The following is an 18,561-nucleotide window of genomic DNA, read 5'->3' as shown; positions in this document are numbered from 1 at the left end:
AGAAAAATGAAGCCATAATATGCTGATGCCGATCCGAATAGACTAGAATCATCAATTGGAAATAGAGTAGAATGGAAGGGAATTAGCCAGAGTTAGACTCGATCAATCACGATCAACTCTGATCCAACTTGATCAATTCACTAATTTAATTTCTAATTCTTGAAACCATGCTAGATCTTGTATTAATTCTATCATTCTAGGAACTAGATCCTCTCAAGTATGCTAGTGTATCCAATGCACATCCGACAACTAAGAGTGCGTGTTTGGGTGTTGCTAGCCATCTAATGTGCATTAGTGCATAGGACAATAGAGAAGATCCAGGCCCATCATTCTAAGTCCACATCTTCTGCAACGAGCGGTGAGGTGCAATGAGCATCAGACGGTTGAGAGCATTTGGGTACACATCCCAAGGGGCTCTCAGCCACTCGATGCTCACTGCACCGATGCAAAGATTGCAGACGATTTTCACACCATCATTTTGCTTCTCCATGAGTTGTGTGCAAGGAGGAAAGAACCTCTCAAGGGTTTAAAAACCAGGCTCAAGATCGAATCAATTCAAATTGGATCGGAACCCACAACCCATTTTTTGGGATAGACTGCTAAATATTTTTTTTTTTATTAACAAAAAAAAAAACCATTACATAGAAAGAGTACTACTCACTCCCCTTTCTCGGTTACATAAGGTTTGTAAATATAACATAGGAATGTTAGAATTCCTACATTTATACAGAGACTTAAGATGCCCAAAAGTCTTATAAAGGTCCCAAAATGCACCAATACTGTAGAAAGGCCAGCTGTGGTCAGAGGGCGTCGGAATAAGCTGAAGTAATGCCTTGGAAGAGAACCAAACTTCAGAGATAGTCCAACCCTTTTCCTTTGCCAACTTCAAGCCATGCAAAATTCCTTCAACTTCTATTTCCTCCAAGGACGAAAATAGGGAGGGTTGTTGGGCAAGATTCTGAAATCTACCTTGCAAGAGAACACCACATATCCCAAAAGAGTCTGATCTCAAAGAGTTTGTAAAGCCAAGACATACTAATATATTAGAAGGCAAAATGGGTAGAGAGAAATCCTTGCTCAAGACGATCTCTGAATGATCTATAACAAAGGAAGAAAGATTGGAGAAGTTAGTATCCATGCTTAATTAAAGATCAACAAACCATCGGGAAATATGCCGTACAAGTGCGTTAGGATTCGGATTTAAATGTCAAACCACCACATCATTTCTGTGGGCCCAAATAAGATAATTCACAATAGCCACCATGCTAAACAATCGACATTTCTCCTGATTGGAGAGGCACGGATCAAAATAGAAGAATCTGGCAAATTCAACCACAGATGAACAACATAATCCACTTAAATGAAGTCCAAGCGGGCAAACAACCCAAATCGTTTTAGTGAAGTCACATTCAAGGAAAAGATGGGTAATGGATTCAGTGTTAGTATCACAAAACACACATGAGACATCAAGGGTAATCCATTTACTTAGCCATTCCTAAACAGGAATACCATTAAGTAACAATCGCTAGAAGAAGATTTAAAATTTAGGGTTCAAATCCAGTTTCCAGAAAAAAGTCCACCAATGAGGAGGAAGCGATAGGTATGCGGAAGGGGGTAGATCCCCGAAAGGGGCAAACCTATTGAGTTTGAATAAATTGATAGAAAAAGTACCAGTAGAGGAAGCACGACATTTGCACACATCGGGGCGGGAAGAGATTGGGATTCGGCAAATATGGGAACACATATTAGGAGGGACAATGTTAAGAAAAACCTGGGTATTCCATCAACCATCGCAAATAAAGTCACTGACACAAAAAAAGGAGTGAGAAGCAGAGGTGGAGCCTGATACTGAAAAGTCCAATAGGGTGGGGACCCAAGGATCGACCCAAAAGAAAGTAGAGGAGCCAGAACCAATCGACACAGAAACCATATGCTTAAGAAGTGCTAAAATGGATGCGAGATTGTTCCAGACCCAAGACCGCTTTTTGGAGGAGATGGATGAGTCAAAAAGAGAATTCTTTGGGAAGTATTGTGCCTTAAGGGTAGAGGCCCAGAGCGAGTTGGATACATTGAGTAATCTCCAGCCCAATTTAAGGAGGAGGGCTTTATTATGAGATTTGGCATCATGAATCCCAAGATCACCTTGCTGAAGAGGGGAACAAATCCGATGCCACGAAATAAGAAGCGATTTTCTTTTGAAATTGCCACCGGTGCCAGGACATTGCCCATTTCAGAAGCGGGCACAGATAGAGTCAATCTGGTGACATGTACTAAGAGGGAGATCGAAACAAGACATCCAATAAGAAGGAATTGAGCCTAGGACCAATTGAACAAGCACTTTTCAACCAGCATAGGAAAGGAGATTAGATTTTCAAATTGACAATTCCTATCCATCCGATCAATAATGTGTTTAAAGGTCCTGACCCGAGAATGGGAAGGAGACAGGATAGTTCCCAAGTAGGGTATGTCATGAGACAATTCATTAATACCCAGCATAAAGCACAGCTGGACATGATCACTCCGAGCCACATTGGAGCTAAAAAAAAGCCACTTTTGGTGAAATTAGCAGGAACTCGTGACACTAGTAAGGGGAAATAGGAAAATCAACATAGATGTGGTGGGCAAAGTAGCACTGAAATTCCCATAGAGGCATGGGTGTCATAGAAGATGATGGAAGCTTGAGCCATGGTGGAACGAATCGTGGGAGCAGTAGAGACAAGCACATATCGACGGATTTGAATTCTTTTCAACTCTGTCTCAACCTTTCACATACATGCAGTCTAACAAGTGGTTGACAAGTAACATAGGTGTGCATGTGAGAGGTTGGAAGAAGTTGGAGAGATCCAAATTCCGTATCAACCTCAGAGATGACAGTTGTGATGGAAGTTTTAACTTTGAAACATCTTACAATTGTTTTGTGTTGAAGTAGGATAGGGACTTGCTATCATTAGCATATTATGGCAAATTAGGCTAGGGTAAAAGAATAGAGAATTTGTATTTATATTATTTGTCTTCTTTCCTCTTTAATTGAAGTTTTGGGAAAATTACAATTGAGGCACTCTATGTTGAAAAAAACTATGTTTGTAATATCGTATTTTTCAAATATTATGTTTGGGTTTTCTTGTTAACTGCTTCAACTCAAAACAAAAGATATTTCCAATTTTTCTTTAACCAATTCTCCCACCCCCATCCACCTTCTACCCCCATCTTCGCCCTCTAACTTCTCCTTCCCTTAGCCATCCACCATTTTGCCTCCCTTCCATGCACCACTTCCCTCCTTGCCAATGGACCCCACCCTACCCCTATCCCTGCCCCCTCCCTCGCCTCTCCCTCCCCTCCGTACTAGCATACCCCAACTCCCGCCTCGCTCCCTCTTTATAGCTCCTTCCACATCCACTCAACCTGCAACTCCCGCATCAACCCCACTTCTGCAAACCCCACCCCCACCCCTATGTGCCCCCACCTCCTCTTCTTTCCCCCTCACCTATCCCCTTAAAACATCTCTCCACCTTCCTCCACCCACCCTTTCCCTCTGACCATCCTATAAGTTATAGAATCTAAATTTCTCTCCCTCTGAAATTTGAGTTACATAATCCTTGGCTTCGAAGGCTATAAAATCCCTAATCCATTTCACAAAGCTTAGTTTAACAAGTGGTAACTACTGGAGTATCACTTCAGTAGAAACTAAATACGCATCATTTGATTGTCTAGTGCTCCTCCTCCACACCCAAGCCATTGGCATGGGCCATTGACTGCTTCACAAATGGTGCATCTTTGTTCTCTCTCATGTTTATCTCTCTTTCATCAACATTGCACCTCACCAGACATGCATTGAAATTCAAAATGATTTCGTTAAAGAGTGTTTAGAGAAGTAAAAATATTCACAACTCATCTTTCACCACAATCATAGATAGAAAAAGAGGAATAGTTGAGGCATAAAAGCTAATGGCCTACCACTGTCGTCAATGTCGCTGCCACTACCGCCACCGCCATGACCGCTGGTGCTCGATTTGGGAGAAAGGTATAATAACTATCGATTTGAGGATGATACTTCTTACATGGGCATTTTAGGTACTTCACATTTAGTAAGGGCATTTTGGTATTTAAAATAAAATCTAGTAGTTTACATAAGCATATAAGATATATTTCTTAACAGAGACTAACGGTAGGGGCTCTAGTCTAATTTGACGAAAGAGAGGGGTGTTCTGGAAAGAGGTAAAATGCATAAAATTGGAACAGAAGGGATACAAAATACAAAATCTGAAGCTTAAGAAAACTAAAACTAGGTTATTGCACATATTGTGATGGATCGATCGCCATAACGGATCTCTGAAAAATTAATCTCGGTGAATACAAATGTATTGTCAACATTAAGCTTCCTCATATCCACGAAGAACACATCGCCCAAGTTCACTCCAACCTTGAAAATTGCAGAGAGATTTGTGACATCAGAAAAGCAGTCCTCTTTTTCCTTCACTTCCCAAGCAACGTTACCAGACCGGATATCCCATAACCTGATGTTACCAATCACGTCCTGAATGAGACCCAAATGCCATAACCAGATTGTAACCCGAAACCCATTTCAATTTGGTGGCCGGGATGCCGGAGTCGAGATCGGCACCATAAATCTCAAAGTGGCCAACCTCCGAAACAGGATAGAAGCTTCCCTGGAGATCAAAAACCATAATTGAATTTGAATTTCGTCACCCAGATTCAAAACTGGTGAAGGGGACCTAAGGGGAAGAACCAATCGCTTAGACAGTGGAGCTGGATTTGGTTGGATTCTCCCAATTTAAGGTTTTTCGCACAAAACCCTTGTCAAGGTAGAGGATCTGGAGGCTAGAGATGTTGGTGGTGCCAGTTGCTGCAATCGAAGGTGATAGAGCGAGAATTGAATCGATAGCATTGAAGCGATTAAGAACGGTAGATTTTCACCGCAACGATTAATTAAAAGAAGTAATCTTGCTGCCATGCGTGACATGAACTAACCCATATGCGGTGGTGGATATGGCAGAGAGAGGATCCCTACCACCAAGAGGCAAAATCAAAGACTTTTCGAGATTGAAAGGATTGAACTGAGATGGGTTCGAGAGAGACAAGATGAGGAGATTCTCAATACCGTAGAATTGGGCTTCAAAGACCAAATCCTGAAGATCAAAATCCTTAGCCTTAGATGGAAGATTATCTATCCTTTTTTTTTTTTTTTTGTTCTTATTTTTATGGGTTGTTCGCTATGCCTTTCTGGTCTTGGAACTAATCCATTGAAAGAATCTAAGACAGAGAAACCCTAAAACCGGAGAAGAAAAAAGCGGATTCATGGGTTAAAGAGAGAGAGAGGAGAAGCCCATGATTTACATTTAGTGCCAAAGGGAAAGGCCAACGATCAGTAAGGAGAGATGGAAAGGAACAAAATGTAAATCTGAGATTCATTTAGAAAAATTACCCAAAACTCTTATAGGGTCAAGCCGGCGTTTGGATATAACGTAGTAATTTCTTGAGGACCAAAGGAAACTACAATTAGTAGAGAAAACAGAGACAAAGAAAGAATGGTCCATTCTTGATAAACCAGATGAAGAAGTGAAAAAATTATGAATTAGATTTGCGAGATATAAAGCATGGAGTTACCAAACTCTTAGGCCCGACATTCTTGCTGCCCAAAGTCTTTTAGGGGCCGTTTGATAATACTTCTATTCCTGGAGAGTGTTCTTTTATAGAAGTGTTCTATTTCGATTCCATGCTGTGAAGACACTCTGGCGGAATAGAAACAGTGTTTGGTAAAACTATTTCAGAAATGTCCTTAGAATAGGAAAAGAACAGAAACAACGTTTGACAAACACTTCTATTCCTGGAGAGTACAATAATGAAAATTCACTTTTGAACAATGAAATCAATAATTACAAACATGCTATTATGGTCAAATTTAACTTAAATAAGGAAATAATTTGTTTATGAAATTATCTTTTAAAATACTATTACTTAAAGGAAATAATAAAATATAACCAGTTTCCACATTTATCTTAATAAGAAAACAAAAGTCTACTATTCAAGTTTATAGGAATTACAAAATAAAAATCATAGCTGCAAATAGGTGTCTTGAAAGTTTATTACATAAACAATCAAATCAAGGGGTAGCCCTAATCTACTGCCATCTGATTTGCAATTTGTATCCTTAGCTCATTCATTTGTCTTCCTTGTACGCATTGACTGCCCTGATGAATTGTAGTAGAAGTACTAGCAATATCACCATCTTCTTGTTCTCCGTGAATGTTGATTACCCTGACTCTCTCTTCATTAGGATCATAGTAGTCATCTTCCCCAAATTGTTGAAAAAGTGCATTTGCTATTTGTTCAAATTTAATATAGTTATGAAGTCCACAACAAGCTATCACAATATAACTTTGGTAACTAAGTGAGAATTGAGGCATGTTTTTTTAAAATAGGGAATCTTGATTTTAAAATCCCAAAACAACGCTCAATATGATTCCTTAAAGAATAATGTCTATAATTAAACAATTTCTTAGTACTTCTGGGTTGTCTTCTTCCTCCATTATAATTTGGTATATGATATCTCTCTCCTTTGAATGGTGTCAAGTATCCATTCCTACTCGCATATCCTGAGTCTACAACGTAATACTTCCCTACAATATGATAAAGCAAGACATTAAAAGCATACACAATAATCATTTGCATACATGATAATTTGGGAATTGATATACCTTGGGGAGGATGAGAAAATCGCAAGGTAGGATCCTCTAGGGCTCTATTGAATACACGATAATCATTTGTACTACCTTCCCAACCCGCATATACAAAAGTGAATTTCATGTCAAACGAGCAGGCACACATCACATTTTGGGTTGTTATCCCCTTCCATCCTCAATTTGGGATCTGTTTTTCCTTGGGAACTATAGCAGTAACATGTGTACCATCTATGGCACCAATGCAATCCTAATTAAAATAAAACAAAAAACCAACCAAAAGCACTATTATGTGAAACAAAAAACGATCATAAGTTAAAAAATGGTGTAAACTTATTAGAAAGAAATTTTCCATTTTACCTTAAAATATGGCCACCATTTGTTGTTTGCAATTATTTCCATAGGAATCTCATCAAACGATGGGGCTTTGATATACTCCTTAGAAAGCTTAAGCACCCTTGCAATACTTTGCCAAAGTAATAGCTGACAGTCTGTCCTGAATGCTGGAATCTCTCCTCAACTGCTCTATTAGTAGGACCTACACCTGTTATTCTGAACATGAACATTGTCAATTGCTCATCTACCCTAATTTTGCGACTGTCTTGTAACCAACCACAATGTCTCATTAGTAGGCATAAATTTAAGAACACATGTCGTTCCATGCCAAATTCTTCGTAACAGCGGTTTGTATGCCCATGCAACACCTTATGTACCCATGCTGCCCCTGTGAATGCACTATCCCTGCGTGGTTCTCTAGTGTATAAATCTCTGGAATAATGATATTGTACTATGAACAATGTTGCGAGAATCAATTCTTCTCCATCGTCGTCAGTGGAGGAGATTATTGGAGTATTATTGACATTTGCCATAACTGATTCAATATAAATTTTAAACTTGTTAATATCATACAAATGTTTATCCCATGATAAATGTACCAAAAGATCTATAAAACTATAATCATCCAACATGCATAATTATCAGATGATGTAATAAGTATTTAAAACAAAAGACATCCAACAGAATTTTTGCTACAATAATAGTAAAATTTAACTGGCATATTTAGAAAAATAGCATAAAGTATAAATATCCATAGTACACTTTTACATCAAGTGTACCTAACAAAATATATCGATCCTATTACAAAAGGTCTTAAATGTATTTCATTACAATCATCCATATTAAAAAAAAAAGGTTAGATTATCATCCATCAATCTAACACATCAAAGGCCAATTGTTTCGTTTCATCTTTGACAGTAATGAATAATTCTCTCCATTCCCGGTCCACCAATATCCTCTTACACGCCTTAATATGCAACTCTCTTGGGATATCATTCATGGTTTCCAATAATCTAACACAAGTAGAAGTGATGAAATCTGTGGTATTTGGAGTGAGACCCATTGGAGTTGAGCTAGGGGTTGTAGTATTCTTGTTTGCTACTGACTCAGCTAGGGTCTGTATGGCGCGTTCAATACCAGTTGTCCTACTCTTCTTCCTATATCCTGTAGGTGTCCTATCAAGTGTTCTGTTGACTCTAGGACGATCAGTTCCTGGATCTTGGCTTTCATAATAACCTATTGGCAAGGTATTAGCCAATGGAGTAGTTGGAATTACATCTACATCTGCATCCACCTCATCATCAACACCTCTCGATTCCTCTTCAAACCTGAAATCATATTCATTCCCGAATCCTCCTATCCCACTAGCATATGAATCCCCAAAAATTATACATAGTTCAGGCCAATGTGGTAGCCCATTCCCCCTAAACTTTGACCAATTAGGATTTGCCTGAAAATTTTACAAACTAGCTATTAGATAAAATTACACCCAATATTAAAAAATCATATAAAAGTACAGTATACCTTAATTTGTACATCCCAAACACTCTCATCTTCAACTGTACAGGTTCTCGTCACAGAATTCCAACCAAAACCTGTAGTATCCAGTAGTTTCTTGAAAACGCTGTAATCAAATCGCATTTTATTCATCTTATTCCTTAATTGAACCATCGTAAATGATCGATTAGCTTTTTCCTCAAGCCCCTTCTTGATATTGTTCCACCCACCTTTATTGAAAGTGCTGGAACTCTTATTACCAACTTTCACTTGTTCAATCATTAATTTCAGGAGATAATCTTGTTCGCTTTGAGTCCATTTTGCTGCCTCGTTATTAGCTCTCGAAATGGATGCCATTTCTCTAAAAATAGAAACACATCTCATTATAGCCTACAAATAGAAATACATGTTTTTTCTGGTGTTTGTTTACATCATGCTCAAGAACTTCAAATTGATATTTCCATCATTCTCATCAAAATAGAATACTCTAATCATAATAAAAGCCCTCTTCCAGCTCCAAAATATCAATATCATTAAGCACTGAAATTTACACAACCAACCTTCATCCAAAATATCAATCTCATTAAGCATTGAAATTTTTCTTCCTTGCCACATTAATATAAATAGACAATCTTTGCTGATGACAAAATTTAACAGATAAATAAATAAGAATCTTAAGCTGAGAATGATGAAATTTGCTAAAATGAGTATTTTTTAGAAACCCATCACGATCGATCAAAGTAATCAACTATGAAACTTGAGCAGTCAAGAACAGAGATCACCATAACTAGACAGAAATAAGAAATTTACCAAACACATTTTCAGACTTAACAAAAATCACAATATCAGAGCAAGAAAATCTCCCAAATCACTGCAATTTACAGATGTCCCAAAATCCAAGCAAGAAACGAGAGTGAATTAAGAAACACATATCAAGAAAAGAAGAAATGCTCAAAGATTTTACCTCTATTAATTACTTGGAATATAAAGATGAAAAAATTAATCTTCTCTTCAAGCAAAAACCCAGAAAGAAAAAAAAATCTTCTTTTAGCATGCGAACAAAGAGCGACAGAGAGAGAGACAGAGAGAAAAGACAAGTAATTAATGGCTGAAAACCCCAGATTAAATTGGTTATTCCCAAATTTTTCTTTCTAGGTTTAAGATGAATAAACCCAGAACTGAAAGAAGAAAGAAGAAGAAAACGAAACCGGAGTTTCAAAACCTCCTAATTTAGAGATAGAGCTTTGTCTGTCTGCATAGATGACAACCATGGCAGAGATGCTACCATCTCTGTTGCCTCTGACTAAAAAAAAAAAACCCATAAAATAATTCCAAAATTCAAAGAGAAGATGAAATTATAGTAGATTATTTGGAAATTTTGTCTTCTTAAATTGTGAAATTTTTTTATTAGTTTTTAGAGTTTTATTGTATACTTGAAAATTTCAGTAGAGAGAAAGAATAGAGGAGGGGGTTTTCTTACATAGCAGTATTTGTTTTGCTAACAAACAAATTGATTGTTGATTATTGATTATTACCATTAATCAATTAATTCATGTGGGTTTTTTACTTGAACCCCAAAAAGGAATTGATTTTGAACTTTGAGGTCATGGGGGTCTCTCTGTTGAATTCTTTCTTTGTTTATTAAAAATGCAAACCTACTTTGTTTCCTTCTTGTGATAGTGGCTTCACCGTCTCTAGTAGCTTTCGTCCCACAGAGAGAGAGAGAGAGAGAGAGAGGGCTGAAGCTCTAGTTTTTGCAAGGAGGGTTGAAACTCGAGAGTGAGGAATGGACTTGTAGACCTCTGTTTTCGCAAGGAGGGTTTCACCGCCTTGTTCTTTCTTCTTTCAGTTTTAATAGTGAGGAATGGGGAGACGGTTTAGGGTATTGGCTGCGTGAGTTTAAAAAGGAGTTGTGGTTTCAAAAACCAAACCACTTGTGATTTTTTAAAAAACAAGGTGAGACAGTTTTGAGGAAAGCTGCTGCAGGGAAGAGAGAGAGAGAGAGAGAGAGAGAGAGAGAGAGAGAGAGAGAGAGAGAGATTGTGAGAGAGAGAGGGCGAGATTGTGAGAGCGAGAGAGCGAGATTGTGAGAGAGCAAAAGAGCGAGAGCGAGAGAGATAATACCTGCTGCAGGGAAGCGGCGACCGAGAGAGTTGCAGGGAAGCGATGACTGAGAGAGTTGCAAGGAAGCGACGACCGAGATAGGCAGGGAAGCGGCGACCAAGAGAGACAGGGAAGCGGCGACCGACCTGTGACCGAGAGAGAGGCAGGGAAGCGACGATGGAGAGAGACAGGGAAGCGGCGACCAAGAGGAGAGACCGTTGCAGGGAAGCGGCGACCGAGAGAGAGCGACCGTCGCAGGAGAGCGACAGTTGCAGGGAAGTGACGATCGAGAGAGTGAGAACCTGTTGCAGGGAAGCGACGGATTTGGGGGTTTTTGATCGTGAGTTGCAGAAAAGGGGTTGTGGGGTTTTGAATGGTTTTGTTCTTTTAAGTTTGTAAAAGAATAGAAAAGTAACTTTTTTGTACTCTTGCAATGTATTCTTTAGTCATTCTTTTTCATTGGTTCATTCTGGGGGAATACAAAAATGAACCGGACATGCCAAACATATTTCTGTTCTATTTGCATTCCCGTAGAATAGAAGAACACCAGAAACATTCTCCCAGAGTGTTATCAAACAGCCCCTTAGTAAAAGGGTAAGATATGAACAAATGCCAGTCACGTTCTTTTCCAACAGAACAAAACATACATCTTCTATCAATATTTAAGAAATGACTTATTCTATGCTTAGTGGCAATACGATCCTCAAGAAGTTTTCACATAAAAAGTCAAAATTTAGGTTTATTTTTAAATTTCCATAGTAAAGACCAAATATTCATCCTTGATGGATTAAGATCCTCTCCAATTCTCCCATTGTGCAATTCCATGCAATTCCACCCACAACATGCGATATGTGTCCCTAGTGACATGGACGACTAAGGAAGAGAGAGAGAGAGGCTTCAACTTTTAACGAACTACTATTGCCAAACCAGATCCATATCCTCTAGATCCACCATCTCCCGATCAAAAGCCCCCTTTCAATTTGAAACCACAAAAACAAAAGGATGACCTAGGTTTCAACTCAGGTGGACAAAATCAGCAGTGATTGACTCTTCCTCTTCTCTGGTGGAAGCAGCAATTACTACCGCCTAGGTTGGGCCCTTCTTCTCCAAAGGAAAAAAAATCTATATATAAGGAGTTTGTATATGAAACCTGAACAATTACATATAAACCCTTTCTTCTTCATCATCATCTCTCTCTCTCTCTCTCTCTCTCTCTCTCTCTCTCTCTCTATATATATATATATATATATATCTTGGCTGTAACTTTCTCGTGTAACTGTTTAGAGGGATTGCATTGGTTTTTCTAGTAGTTTTGGTAGACGGAGATAGGATTCTAGTAGCTGATTTTTCTACCGTTTTGGAGAACTGTGGATGCTGTTTTTTTTTTTTTTTAGTATCTTTCTGTTTGCAATTTTAGAGAGCATAAAGATTAAGCAATGTATGTTCTCTGGTATAGTTTCTGTATGCTTGCATTTTTTTTCTCACCCACCATGGTATCTTTCTGTTTGCAATTTTAGAGAGCATAAAGGTTAAGCAATGTATATATATGTGTGTGTGTGTGTGTGTGTGTGTGTGTGTAATTGTTTAGAGGAATTTATGTTCTTTGTTATAGTTTTGGAGGTCCAAAAGGATTCTGCTTGAGGTTTAGCTGAATAGGTGCATAGGCCATTTTATGAATACAATGATTTCAAATTTCTTCACACAACTATGGATTTTAATGCATTTCCAAGGCCATTTATGAGGTTGCTTTTTGTGGATTCCAAATGAGGTTCTGCTAGATTCTTGACTTGTTTTTCCTTATTATTCTATTTTATCTATAGAGAGTAGGCCAGTTTAGTTTAATTTTCATACACCTTCGGTACCCTTATAATCCATCCATATTTTAGTAAGGTTGATGTGATTGTAACTCCCAAAATATTTTTGAGTTTTTTCCACACTTTGGCCTTCATGTATTTGGTTATTTACCTACTATGGATCTTTGATTTGTTATACTGACTATAACAAACTAGAAGTATCTTTTAGTTTTTAGTTGTGATGATTGGTGATTGCAGTAGTTATGCCCTACTTTAGTTGGAAAAATTATGTTAAATTTTCATTTGTATAAAGTGCAAGGCATGTCCATTTCTATTCTTTACTTGCTTTTTGCATTCTACTTTATTGTAGGTGTTATTGGTTAGAAAAGTACACCAAAATCGCATTCTACTTTATTGTAAGTGTTATTGGTTAGAAAAGTACACCAAAATCATTGAATAATGGAGAATGTTGGTTTATTCCATGAGGTTGAGCAAGGTGGAGATCTTGAGAGTAAACTTCAGGTTGGGATGTTATTAATCCAGAGGATGAGTCTTATGATTTCTACAACATATGTGGATGAACTACATGCTTTAGTCTTATGAGAGAATTTGTAAATAAAAGCAAAAAAGACAAGACAACTATAACTTTATTGGGATTTATATGTTTTAAAGCTGATTGTCAAAAAGACATGCGAGACATTCATACTAGTAATCCAAGAGTCGAGACAATGAAAAATACGAGTATCATGATTTAGAAGAACATAATCACATTCTTCATCTTCCAGCTATTGTTCAATGATGCATTCAGAAATGAACATGTCCAATATGCATCAATATGAAATTGATTTGGTGGATGACTCGGGGATCAGACCTAAGTCCATATTTAAGTTCATGGGTAGACAAGCTGGTGGAAGTGAGAACCTTAGCTACACGACTGAAGATCATAGGAATTATCTCTATACTAAAAAAATGCATGCCCTATCTTATGGTGAAACAGGTAGTTTGTTGAAGTAATATGTAAAGCAAAGTACGAATAATCCTTCTTTTATATAAGCATGTAGCTAGACAGTGATGAACAAATAACTAATATATCTTGGGCTGATCTGAAGATGATAATTGATTATGCACAATTTGAACATGTAATTAGCTTTAACACTACATTTTACACAAACGAAGAGTGTATATCATGTAGGATATTTACTGGGTTTAATCATCATTGATGATGCACTATATTTGGGGCTGCACTTTTATCCGATGAGACGGTCGAATATTTTAAGTGGTTATTTGAGACAGTCACTAAAGCACATAATGATAAAAAGCCTATAACCATCTTCACGGATCAAGATATTGCTATGGCAAAAAAAATAACATGAAATGTGGCCTGAGACATGGCATGGGTTATTTACATGATAAATAATATAAAATGGCATTAAGTATTTGGGCAGCATGATGAAGAATGATTCGTGTTTTCTTAAAGATTTTAAAAAATGTATATTTTAATATGAGGAGAAAGTTCAATTCAAGGATGCATAGTTGGAATTATTTAGTGAGTATAAAGTTGAGAATAATTCATGGTTGCATTGTATATATAGACTTAATAAATATAAATGTGTTAAATGTTATATGAAAAACACATTAACATTAGGCATTCAGAGTACATAGCTTAGTGGGAATTTGAAAGTGACTTGAAGAATTATTTGAAATCAATTTTGGATGTTTTGCAATTTTTTAAACACTTTGAGAGGGTTCAAAATGATAAACATGCTAATGAGTTAAAAGCTGAATTTGAATTAGGAAACAAGATGCCAAGACTCATGTACTCAACTTTATAGTCGTATTTGTCTTGAACTTGTTAAGATTACATCAGAAGCTTCAAATACAGCTGAGGAATACGCTCGGGCAAAGGAGGTTGTTACGGAATTAATGTTGAAGCTTGCAAGTATCAGTATCACTACATCTAATGACCCATATATGATATCAAATCCTGCACCCAACATTGCACCGTACATCCTAGAATTTTGAATGTCGAATCTACCAGATGATGCACAACAGATGGTGAACAGTTACAGAAGCTTCACTTCACTTATGGTGAGTAATTTCGAAGAGTTTTTATGCTTTCGAAACAGCTCTAGTGTAGGTTTCTTTAAAAGCAGCATACCTGAAGCTTCTAATATTTTTTCCAACATATAGTTTGTGCAAGGTTCTATCAATTCTCTTTCTTATTTTATTCTCTCGAGCATCAGAAATTCATCACTCCCAAGATGAAGATTAGATTTAGATTGACTATCATGGACTTTGATTGTGCTATTATATACATTCATAATTTTCTATTATGTTACATATAGACTATACTTTATTGATGTTTTCTATGTTATTCCTTTCAAACTTAGTAATATTTATTTAGATATGTCTCTCTTTTTTTATGCTTATCAAAATTGTCCTAACAATTTTTTTTTATAGGTAAGGAGTCTTCACTTCAAAATGGTAGAGTACCTAGGGCTTATACTCAGGGTATGGTGGCTCGAAGCCACCAAGACTCATAAGCCTTTACCAAGTTTATGTCATTCTATTTGTTGTCAGCATAAATTTATGTTCATTGATATTCATAATATAATTAAGATTAAATTGTCTACTATTTGATGTCAACACAATTAGTTTTTGTTGTTATTAGCATTCATAATGCAAAACAAAATAGCATTTTATGAGTCTTGGTGGATTCAAACCACCTTACCTTAGGTAATCCCCAAGTGCACTACCATTTTGAGCCAAAAACTCCTCACCTAAAAACAAAAATTGTTAGGATAATTCTGATAATTGAAAAATAAGATTAAAAAAAAGTGAACTTGATAGTTGTGCAATGTCATTAGATACAAGAAAGTACAAGATGTATTTTCAATCTCGAACAATTATAGTGTTTACAAAGGCGTTACATAGAAGACATGACACAAAAAAACTAACACCCAAATGCACAGAAAGATTATTACACTATAATTATTGAGCAAGGACTAGTCCACAAGTATTGGTTATGCACTTGTGGGGTATGGGGTGATTGGAGAGTAGCCGAATTTGATCTGTGCGTTTCTATTAATACTTTTATATGAGTAATGCCCTTGTGTCTATAGTCTCTGATTCATTCCTCAATTTTGGATTCAACCATATAAAAATGTTTGGATATCTTTCATTGAATGGACATCTGTAAAATAGTCGCCTTGGATTCTTTTGCATAGTGAAGTCCGGATGACCATCATCCCTCTACCATAGCAACATATCGGTGCTTGTGCATCCATATTTGTATCAACATTATTAGCCAATATTGGTAATGAAATGATGCCATACAGATTCCTTAAACTATCTAATTTCATGAATAATGGAACATGCCTATCAATGGGGTTTCCAAAGGCTTCACATGCCATGTTTAGTAATTTTAAATCTAATAGAAGGGGAAAAAAAATTTCATGAATAATGGAACATGCCTATCAATGGGGTTTCCAAAGGCTTCACATGCTATGTTTAGTAATTTTAAATCTAATAGAAGGGGGAAAAAAAAAAAAACAGAGGCTCTATGTCTACTTTACATTTCATGATTAAAGCCAACTGCTCTACTGTATTGTTGTTCATTGATTTAATTAGGTAACACTTATAGTTTTAACGTTCTGTAATGGAAAATCCGACATTTTATTTGATACAAAAAAAGTGGACTTGATTGATCTTAATGTACAACTTAAAATTTGTTTGAAACCCACAAGAAATCAGAAAGAGTAAAAGAAAGCCAAAAGCTAAAAATTTCTAACTTGCACAGCAATTGAAAATTATAAGAAGGTGCCAACAACCATTGTACATGAATACCCATCACAAGCCATTACCAAAGAAAAAAGAATACCCATCACAAGCCTCTTCTTAGCCTCAATGGCTTATTGATTGTGTACTCAGCCTTGAGGTCGAAGGTTCCAGGCTTATGTGAAATGGTGAAGCGAAAAAAGGAGGTCAACCTATTAATTGCATCTTCATTTCCAAGTGTCTTTGTCTTTCTAGCTTGATCAAGTGTTATTAAACAATACCCAACCTCTGCTCTGGCTCATAGAGCCTCATCCTACCGTGTAGGAAATGAGTTGTGTTGTTCTTTCAAGAGGCAGTAAAATAATAACCTAAAGGATCCCCCACTTCTTTCTCTCTATCCTTCTTTAATTCAAGGGAGAAGGTTTCAAATGGCCCAACAAAATCCATGAGAGGTTGGAAAAGTGGAATAAAATGGATAAAATAGAGCAAGCAAATGAGAAAGAAGATCTTCTTAAAATTTTTGGAGATCGAGATTGAGTTATACTTGGCCATCATTTACGAAGTAGAGGTGTAGAGGGCAATGTGAAAGCAACTTAGATTGCAGACAACACTAGTCCAATAAACTCTTCAATGTATGACCTCAGCCTTTCTGTTCTCTGAAATTGGAAACAGAAAGATACTCCAAAAAAAGTCGTCATCCACAGCTCTCCAAAACTGAAACATAGTACATACATTCCTCTAAACTCCTTATATATGCAGTTTTTTCCTTTGGAGAAGAAGGGTCCAACCTAAGCGATAGTCGCCGGCAACTGTTGCTTCCACCGGAGGAGAGGAAGAGTTGATCGCAGTTGATTTCATCCACTTGAGTTGAAACCTATGTCATCCTCTTGTTTCAGCGATTTGAAAATGAAAGGGGGAATTTTAATTGGGGGATGGTAGATCCAGAAGATATGGAACAGAATTGGCAGCAGCAGTTTGCCAAAAGTTAAAGCTTCTCTCTCTCTCATCCCTAGGGGCATGTGTCGTACATTAAGGGTGGAATTGCTCCAAATTAGTGGTGATGAGAACGTGGATCTACCGCTGTAATCTGTCACATAATATCATTCGGTAGGCAAAAATCCGCATTTTCAAATTTTCAAAAAATTCTAAGAAATATGCTGATTTAGTGTCGATGAGAACCTAGATCTATTGCTGTAATCAATATACTTATGGTTTAACTTGAGTTTAATATTTTTTGAGGTTTAAAGTTTGAGGACTATATTTCTATGACATGAGAAATTTTGATTGTGGGGTGATGTAATACATCGCAAGATTTTTCATGCCATCGTATAGAAATTTATCGTAGGATTAATGGGTGATGGAATACTTTGAGGTTATATTGTGCCATTTGTCAAAATTTTTATCACTTACATTAATTTTAGGTTTTTTAAAATTTATTTCATTTATTTATTGTATTTTAGATATAAATTTACCACAAAATAAATAATTTTAAGGGTACTTTCCTAGGCATTATATAAATTTTTTTTCGTCAATAATTTTTTAAAGGGAAAATTACATCCCTTCCCTGTAGCTTGTTGAAATTATATATGGATCCAAGGGTTTGAACAAATTACGTCCCCCTTCCCTAAGTCTAACGGTGTTAGTCTACTATTAATTTTAAAAGTCAAAAGACCATTTTATCCTTTAACCATAAGATTGAAGTGGCCTTCTTCTTCGAGTCTTCTGGTGATAGTCCAAGGCGCAAAGGACGATCTCCATGTATTTCTTCCATCGCTGGACCTGCTCAATTCCATCGCATGTAGAGTTGCAAAAGCTTCTCTTAAAAAATTCGTTGATCATGTGATCCAGGGGAGGTTTCGATCTAAGGGCCGTGTTATTGAAGAGACAATCCTAAAATCCTCCTGGCAGCTGAGGAATGCATCAAGAAGACGACGAATCCATGACAGGGAGAGTAGATCTTGACCGGGAACAGCGTGAAGATCATTGAATCGATCGGTACTTGTTTCTGGATCCCTGCCAGTTTCCTGATCCATGGCTAAGAAATGTTCAAGAATCCGTTGTACACATTTAACATTGCAAAGCGTTTCCATGGAATAAGAGAAGTTGTGCATTAAGAGGTCTTCCAACGTAGCTTGGTCCAGTTGCATTCCAATCTTTTTCTCCATGTTTGATATGCAAGATGGGCTGGCATGAAGAATCATGGATGTACGAAGCATCCCAAAAAGGAAATTGGTTGAGGTTTGACCCTTTTGCATGGGCAATAATCGATCGGGAATAGTATGAATGAACTTGATCACGCACTAATGCTCAATATAAATGACCTATCGAGACGAAAGATTCATCAATGGTAATCCGTT

General features: G+C 37.0%; 1 long non-coding RNA gene and 1 pseudogene across 1 annotated transcript; both read right to left on the bottom strand.

Annotated features, from left to right (window-relative positions):
• Window positions 1–4,282: 4,282 nt before the first annotated feature.
• Window positions 4,283–5,645, bottom strand: LOC122060688 (annotated as a pseudogene).
• Window positions 5,646–6,126: 481 nt separating this feature from the next.
• LOC122062086 lies at window positions 6,127–17,195 on the bottom strand. Its single transcript, XR_006134800.1, has 3 exons — window positions 16,749–17,195; window positions 15,159–15,207; window positions 6,127–6,276 (listed from the first exon to the last, which is right to left on the bottom strand). It is a non-coding gene; the product is annotated as an uncharacterized LOC122062086 (long non-coding RNA).
• Between the last annotated feature and the right edge of the window lie 1,366 nt (window positions 17,196–18,561).

This window comes from Macadamia integrifolia, chromosome 14, assembly GCF_013358625.1.
Source record: "Macadamia integrifolia cultivar HAES 741 chromosome 14, SCU_Mint_v3, whole genome shotgun sequence".
Taxonomy (NCBI): Eukaryota; Viridiplantae; Streptophyta; class Magnoliopsida; order Proteales; family Proteaceae; genus Macadamia; species Macadamia integrifolia.
The sequence above is the reverse complement of the archived record's forward strand: the minus strand, read 5'-3'. Positions and strand labels throughout refer to the sequence as shown.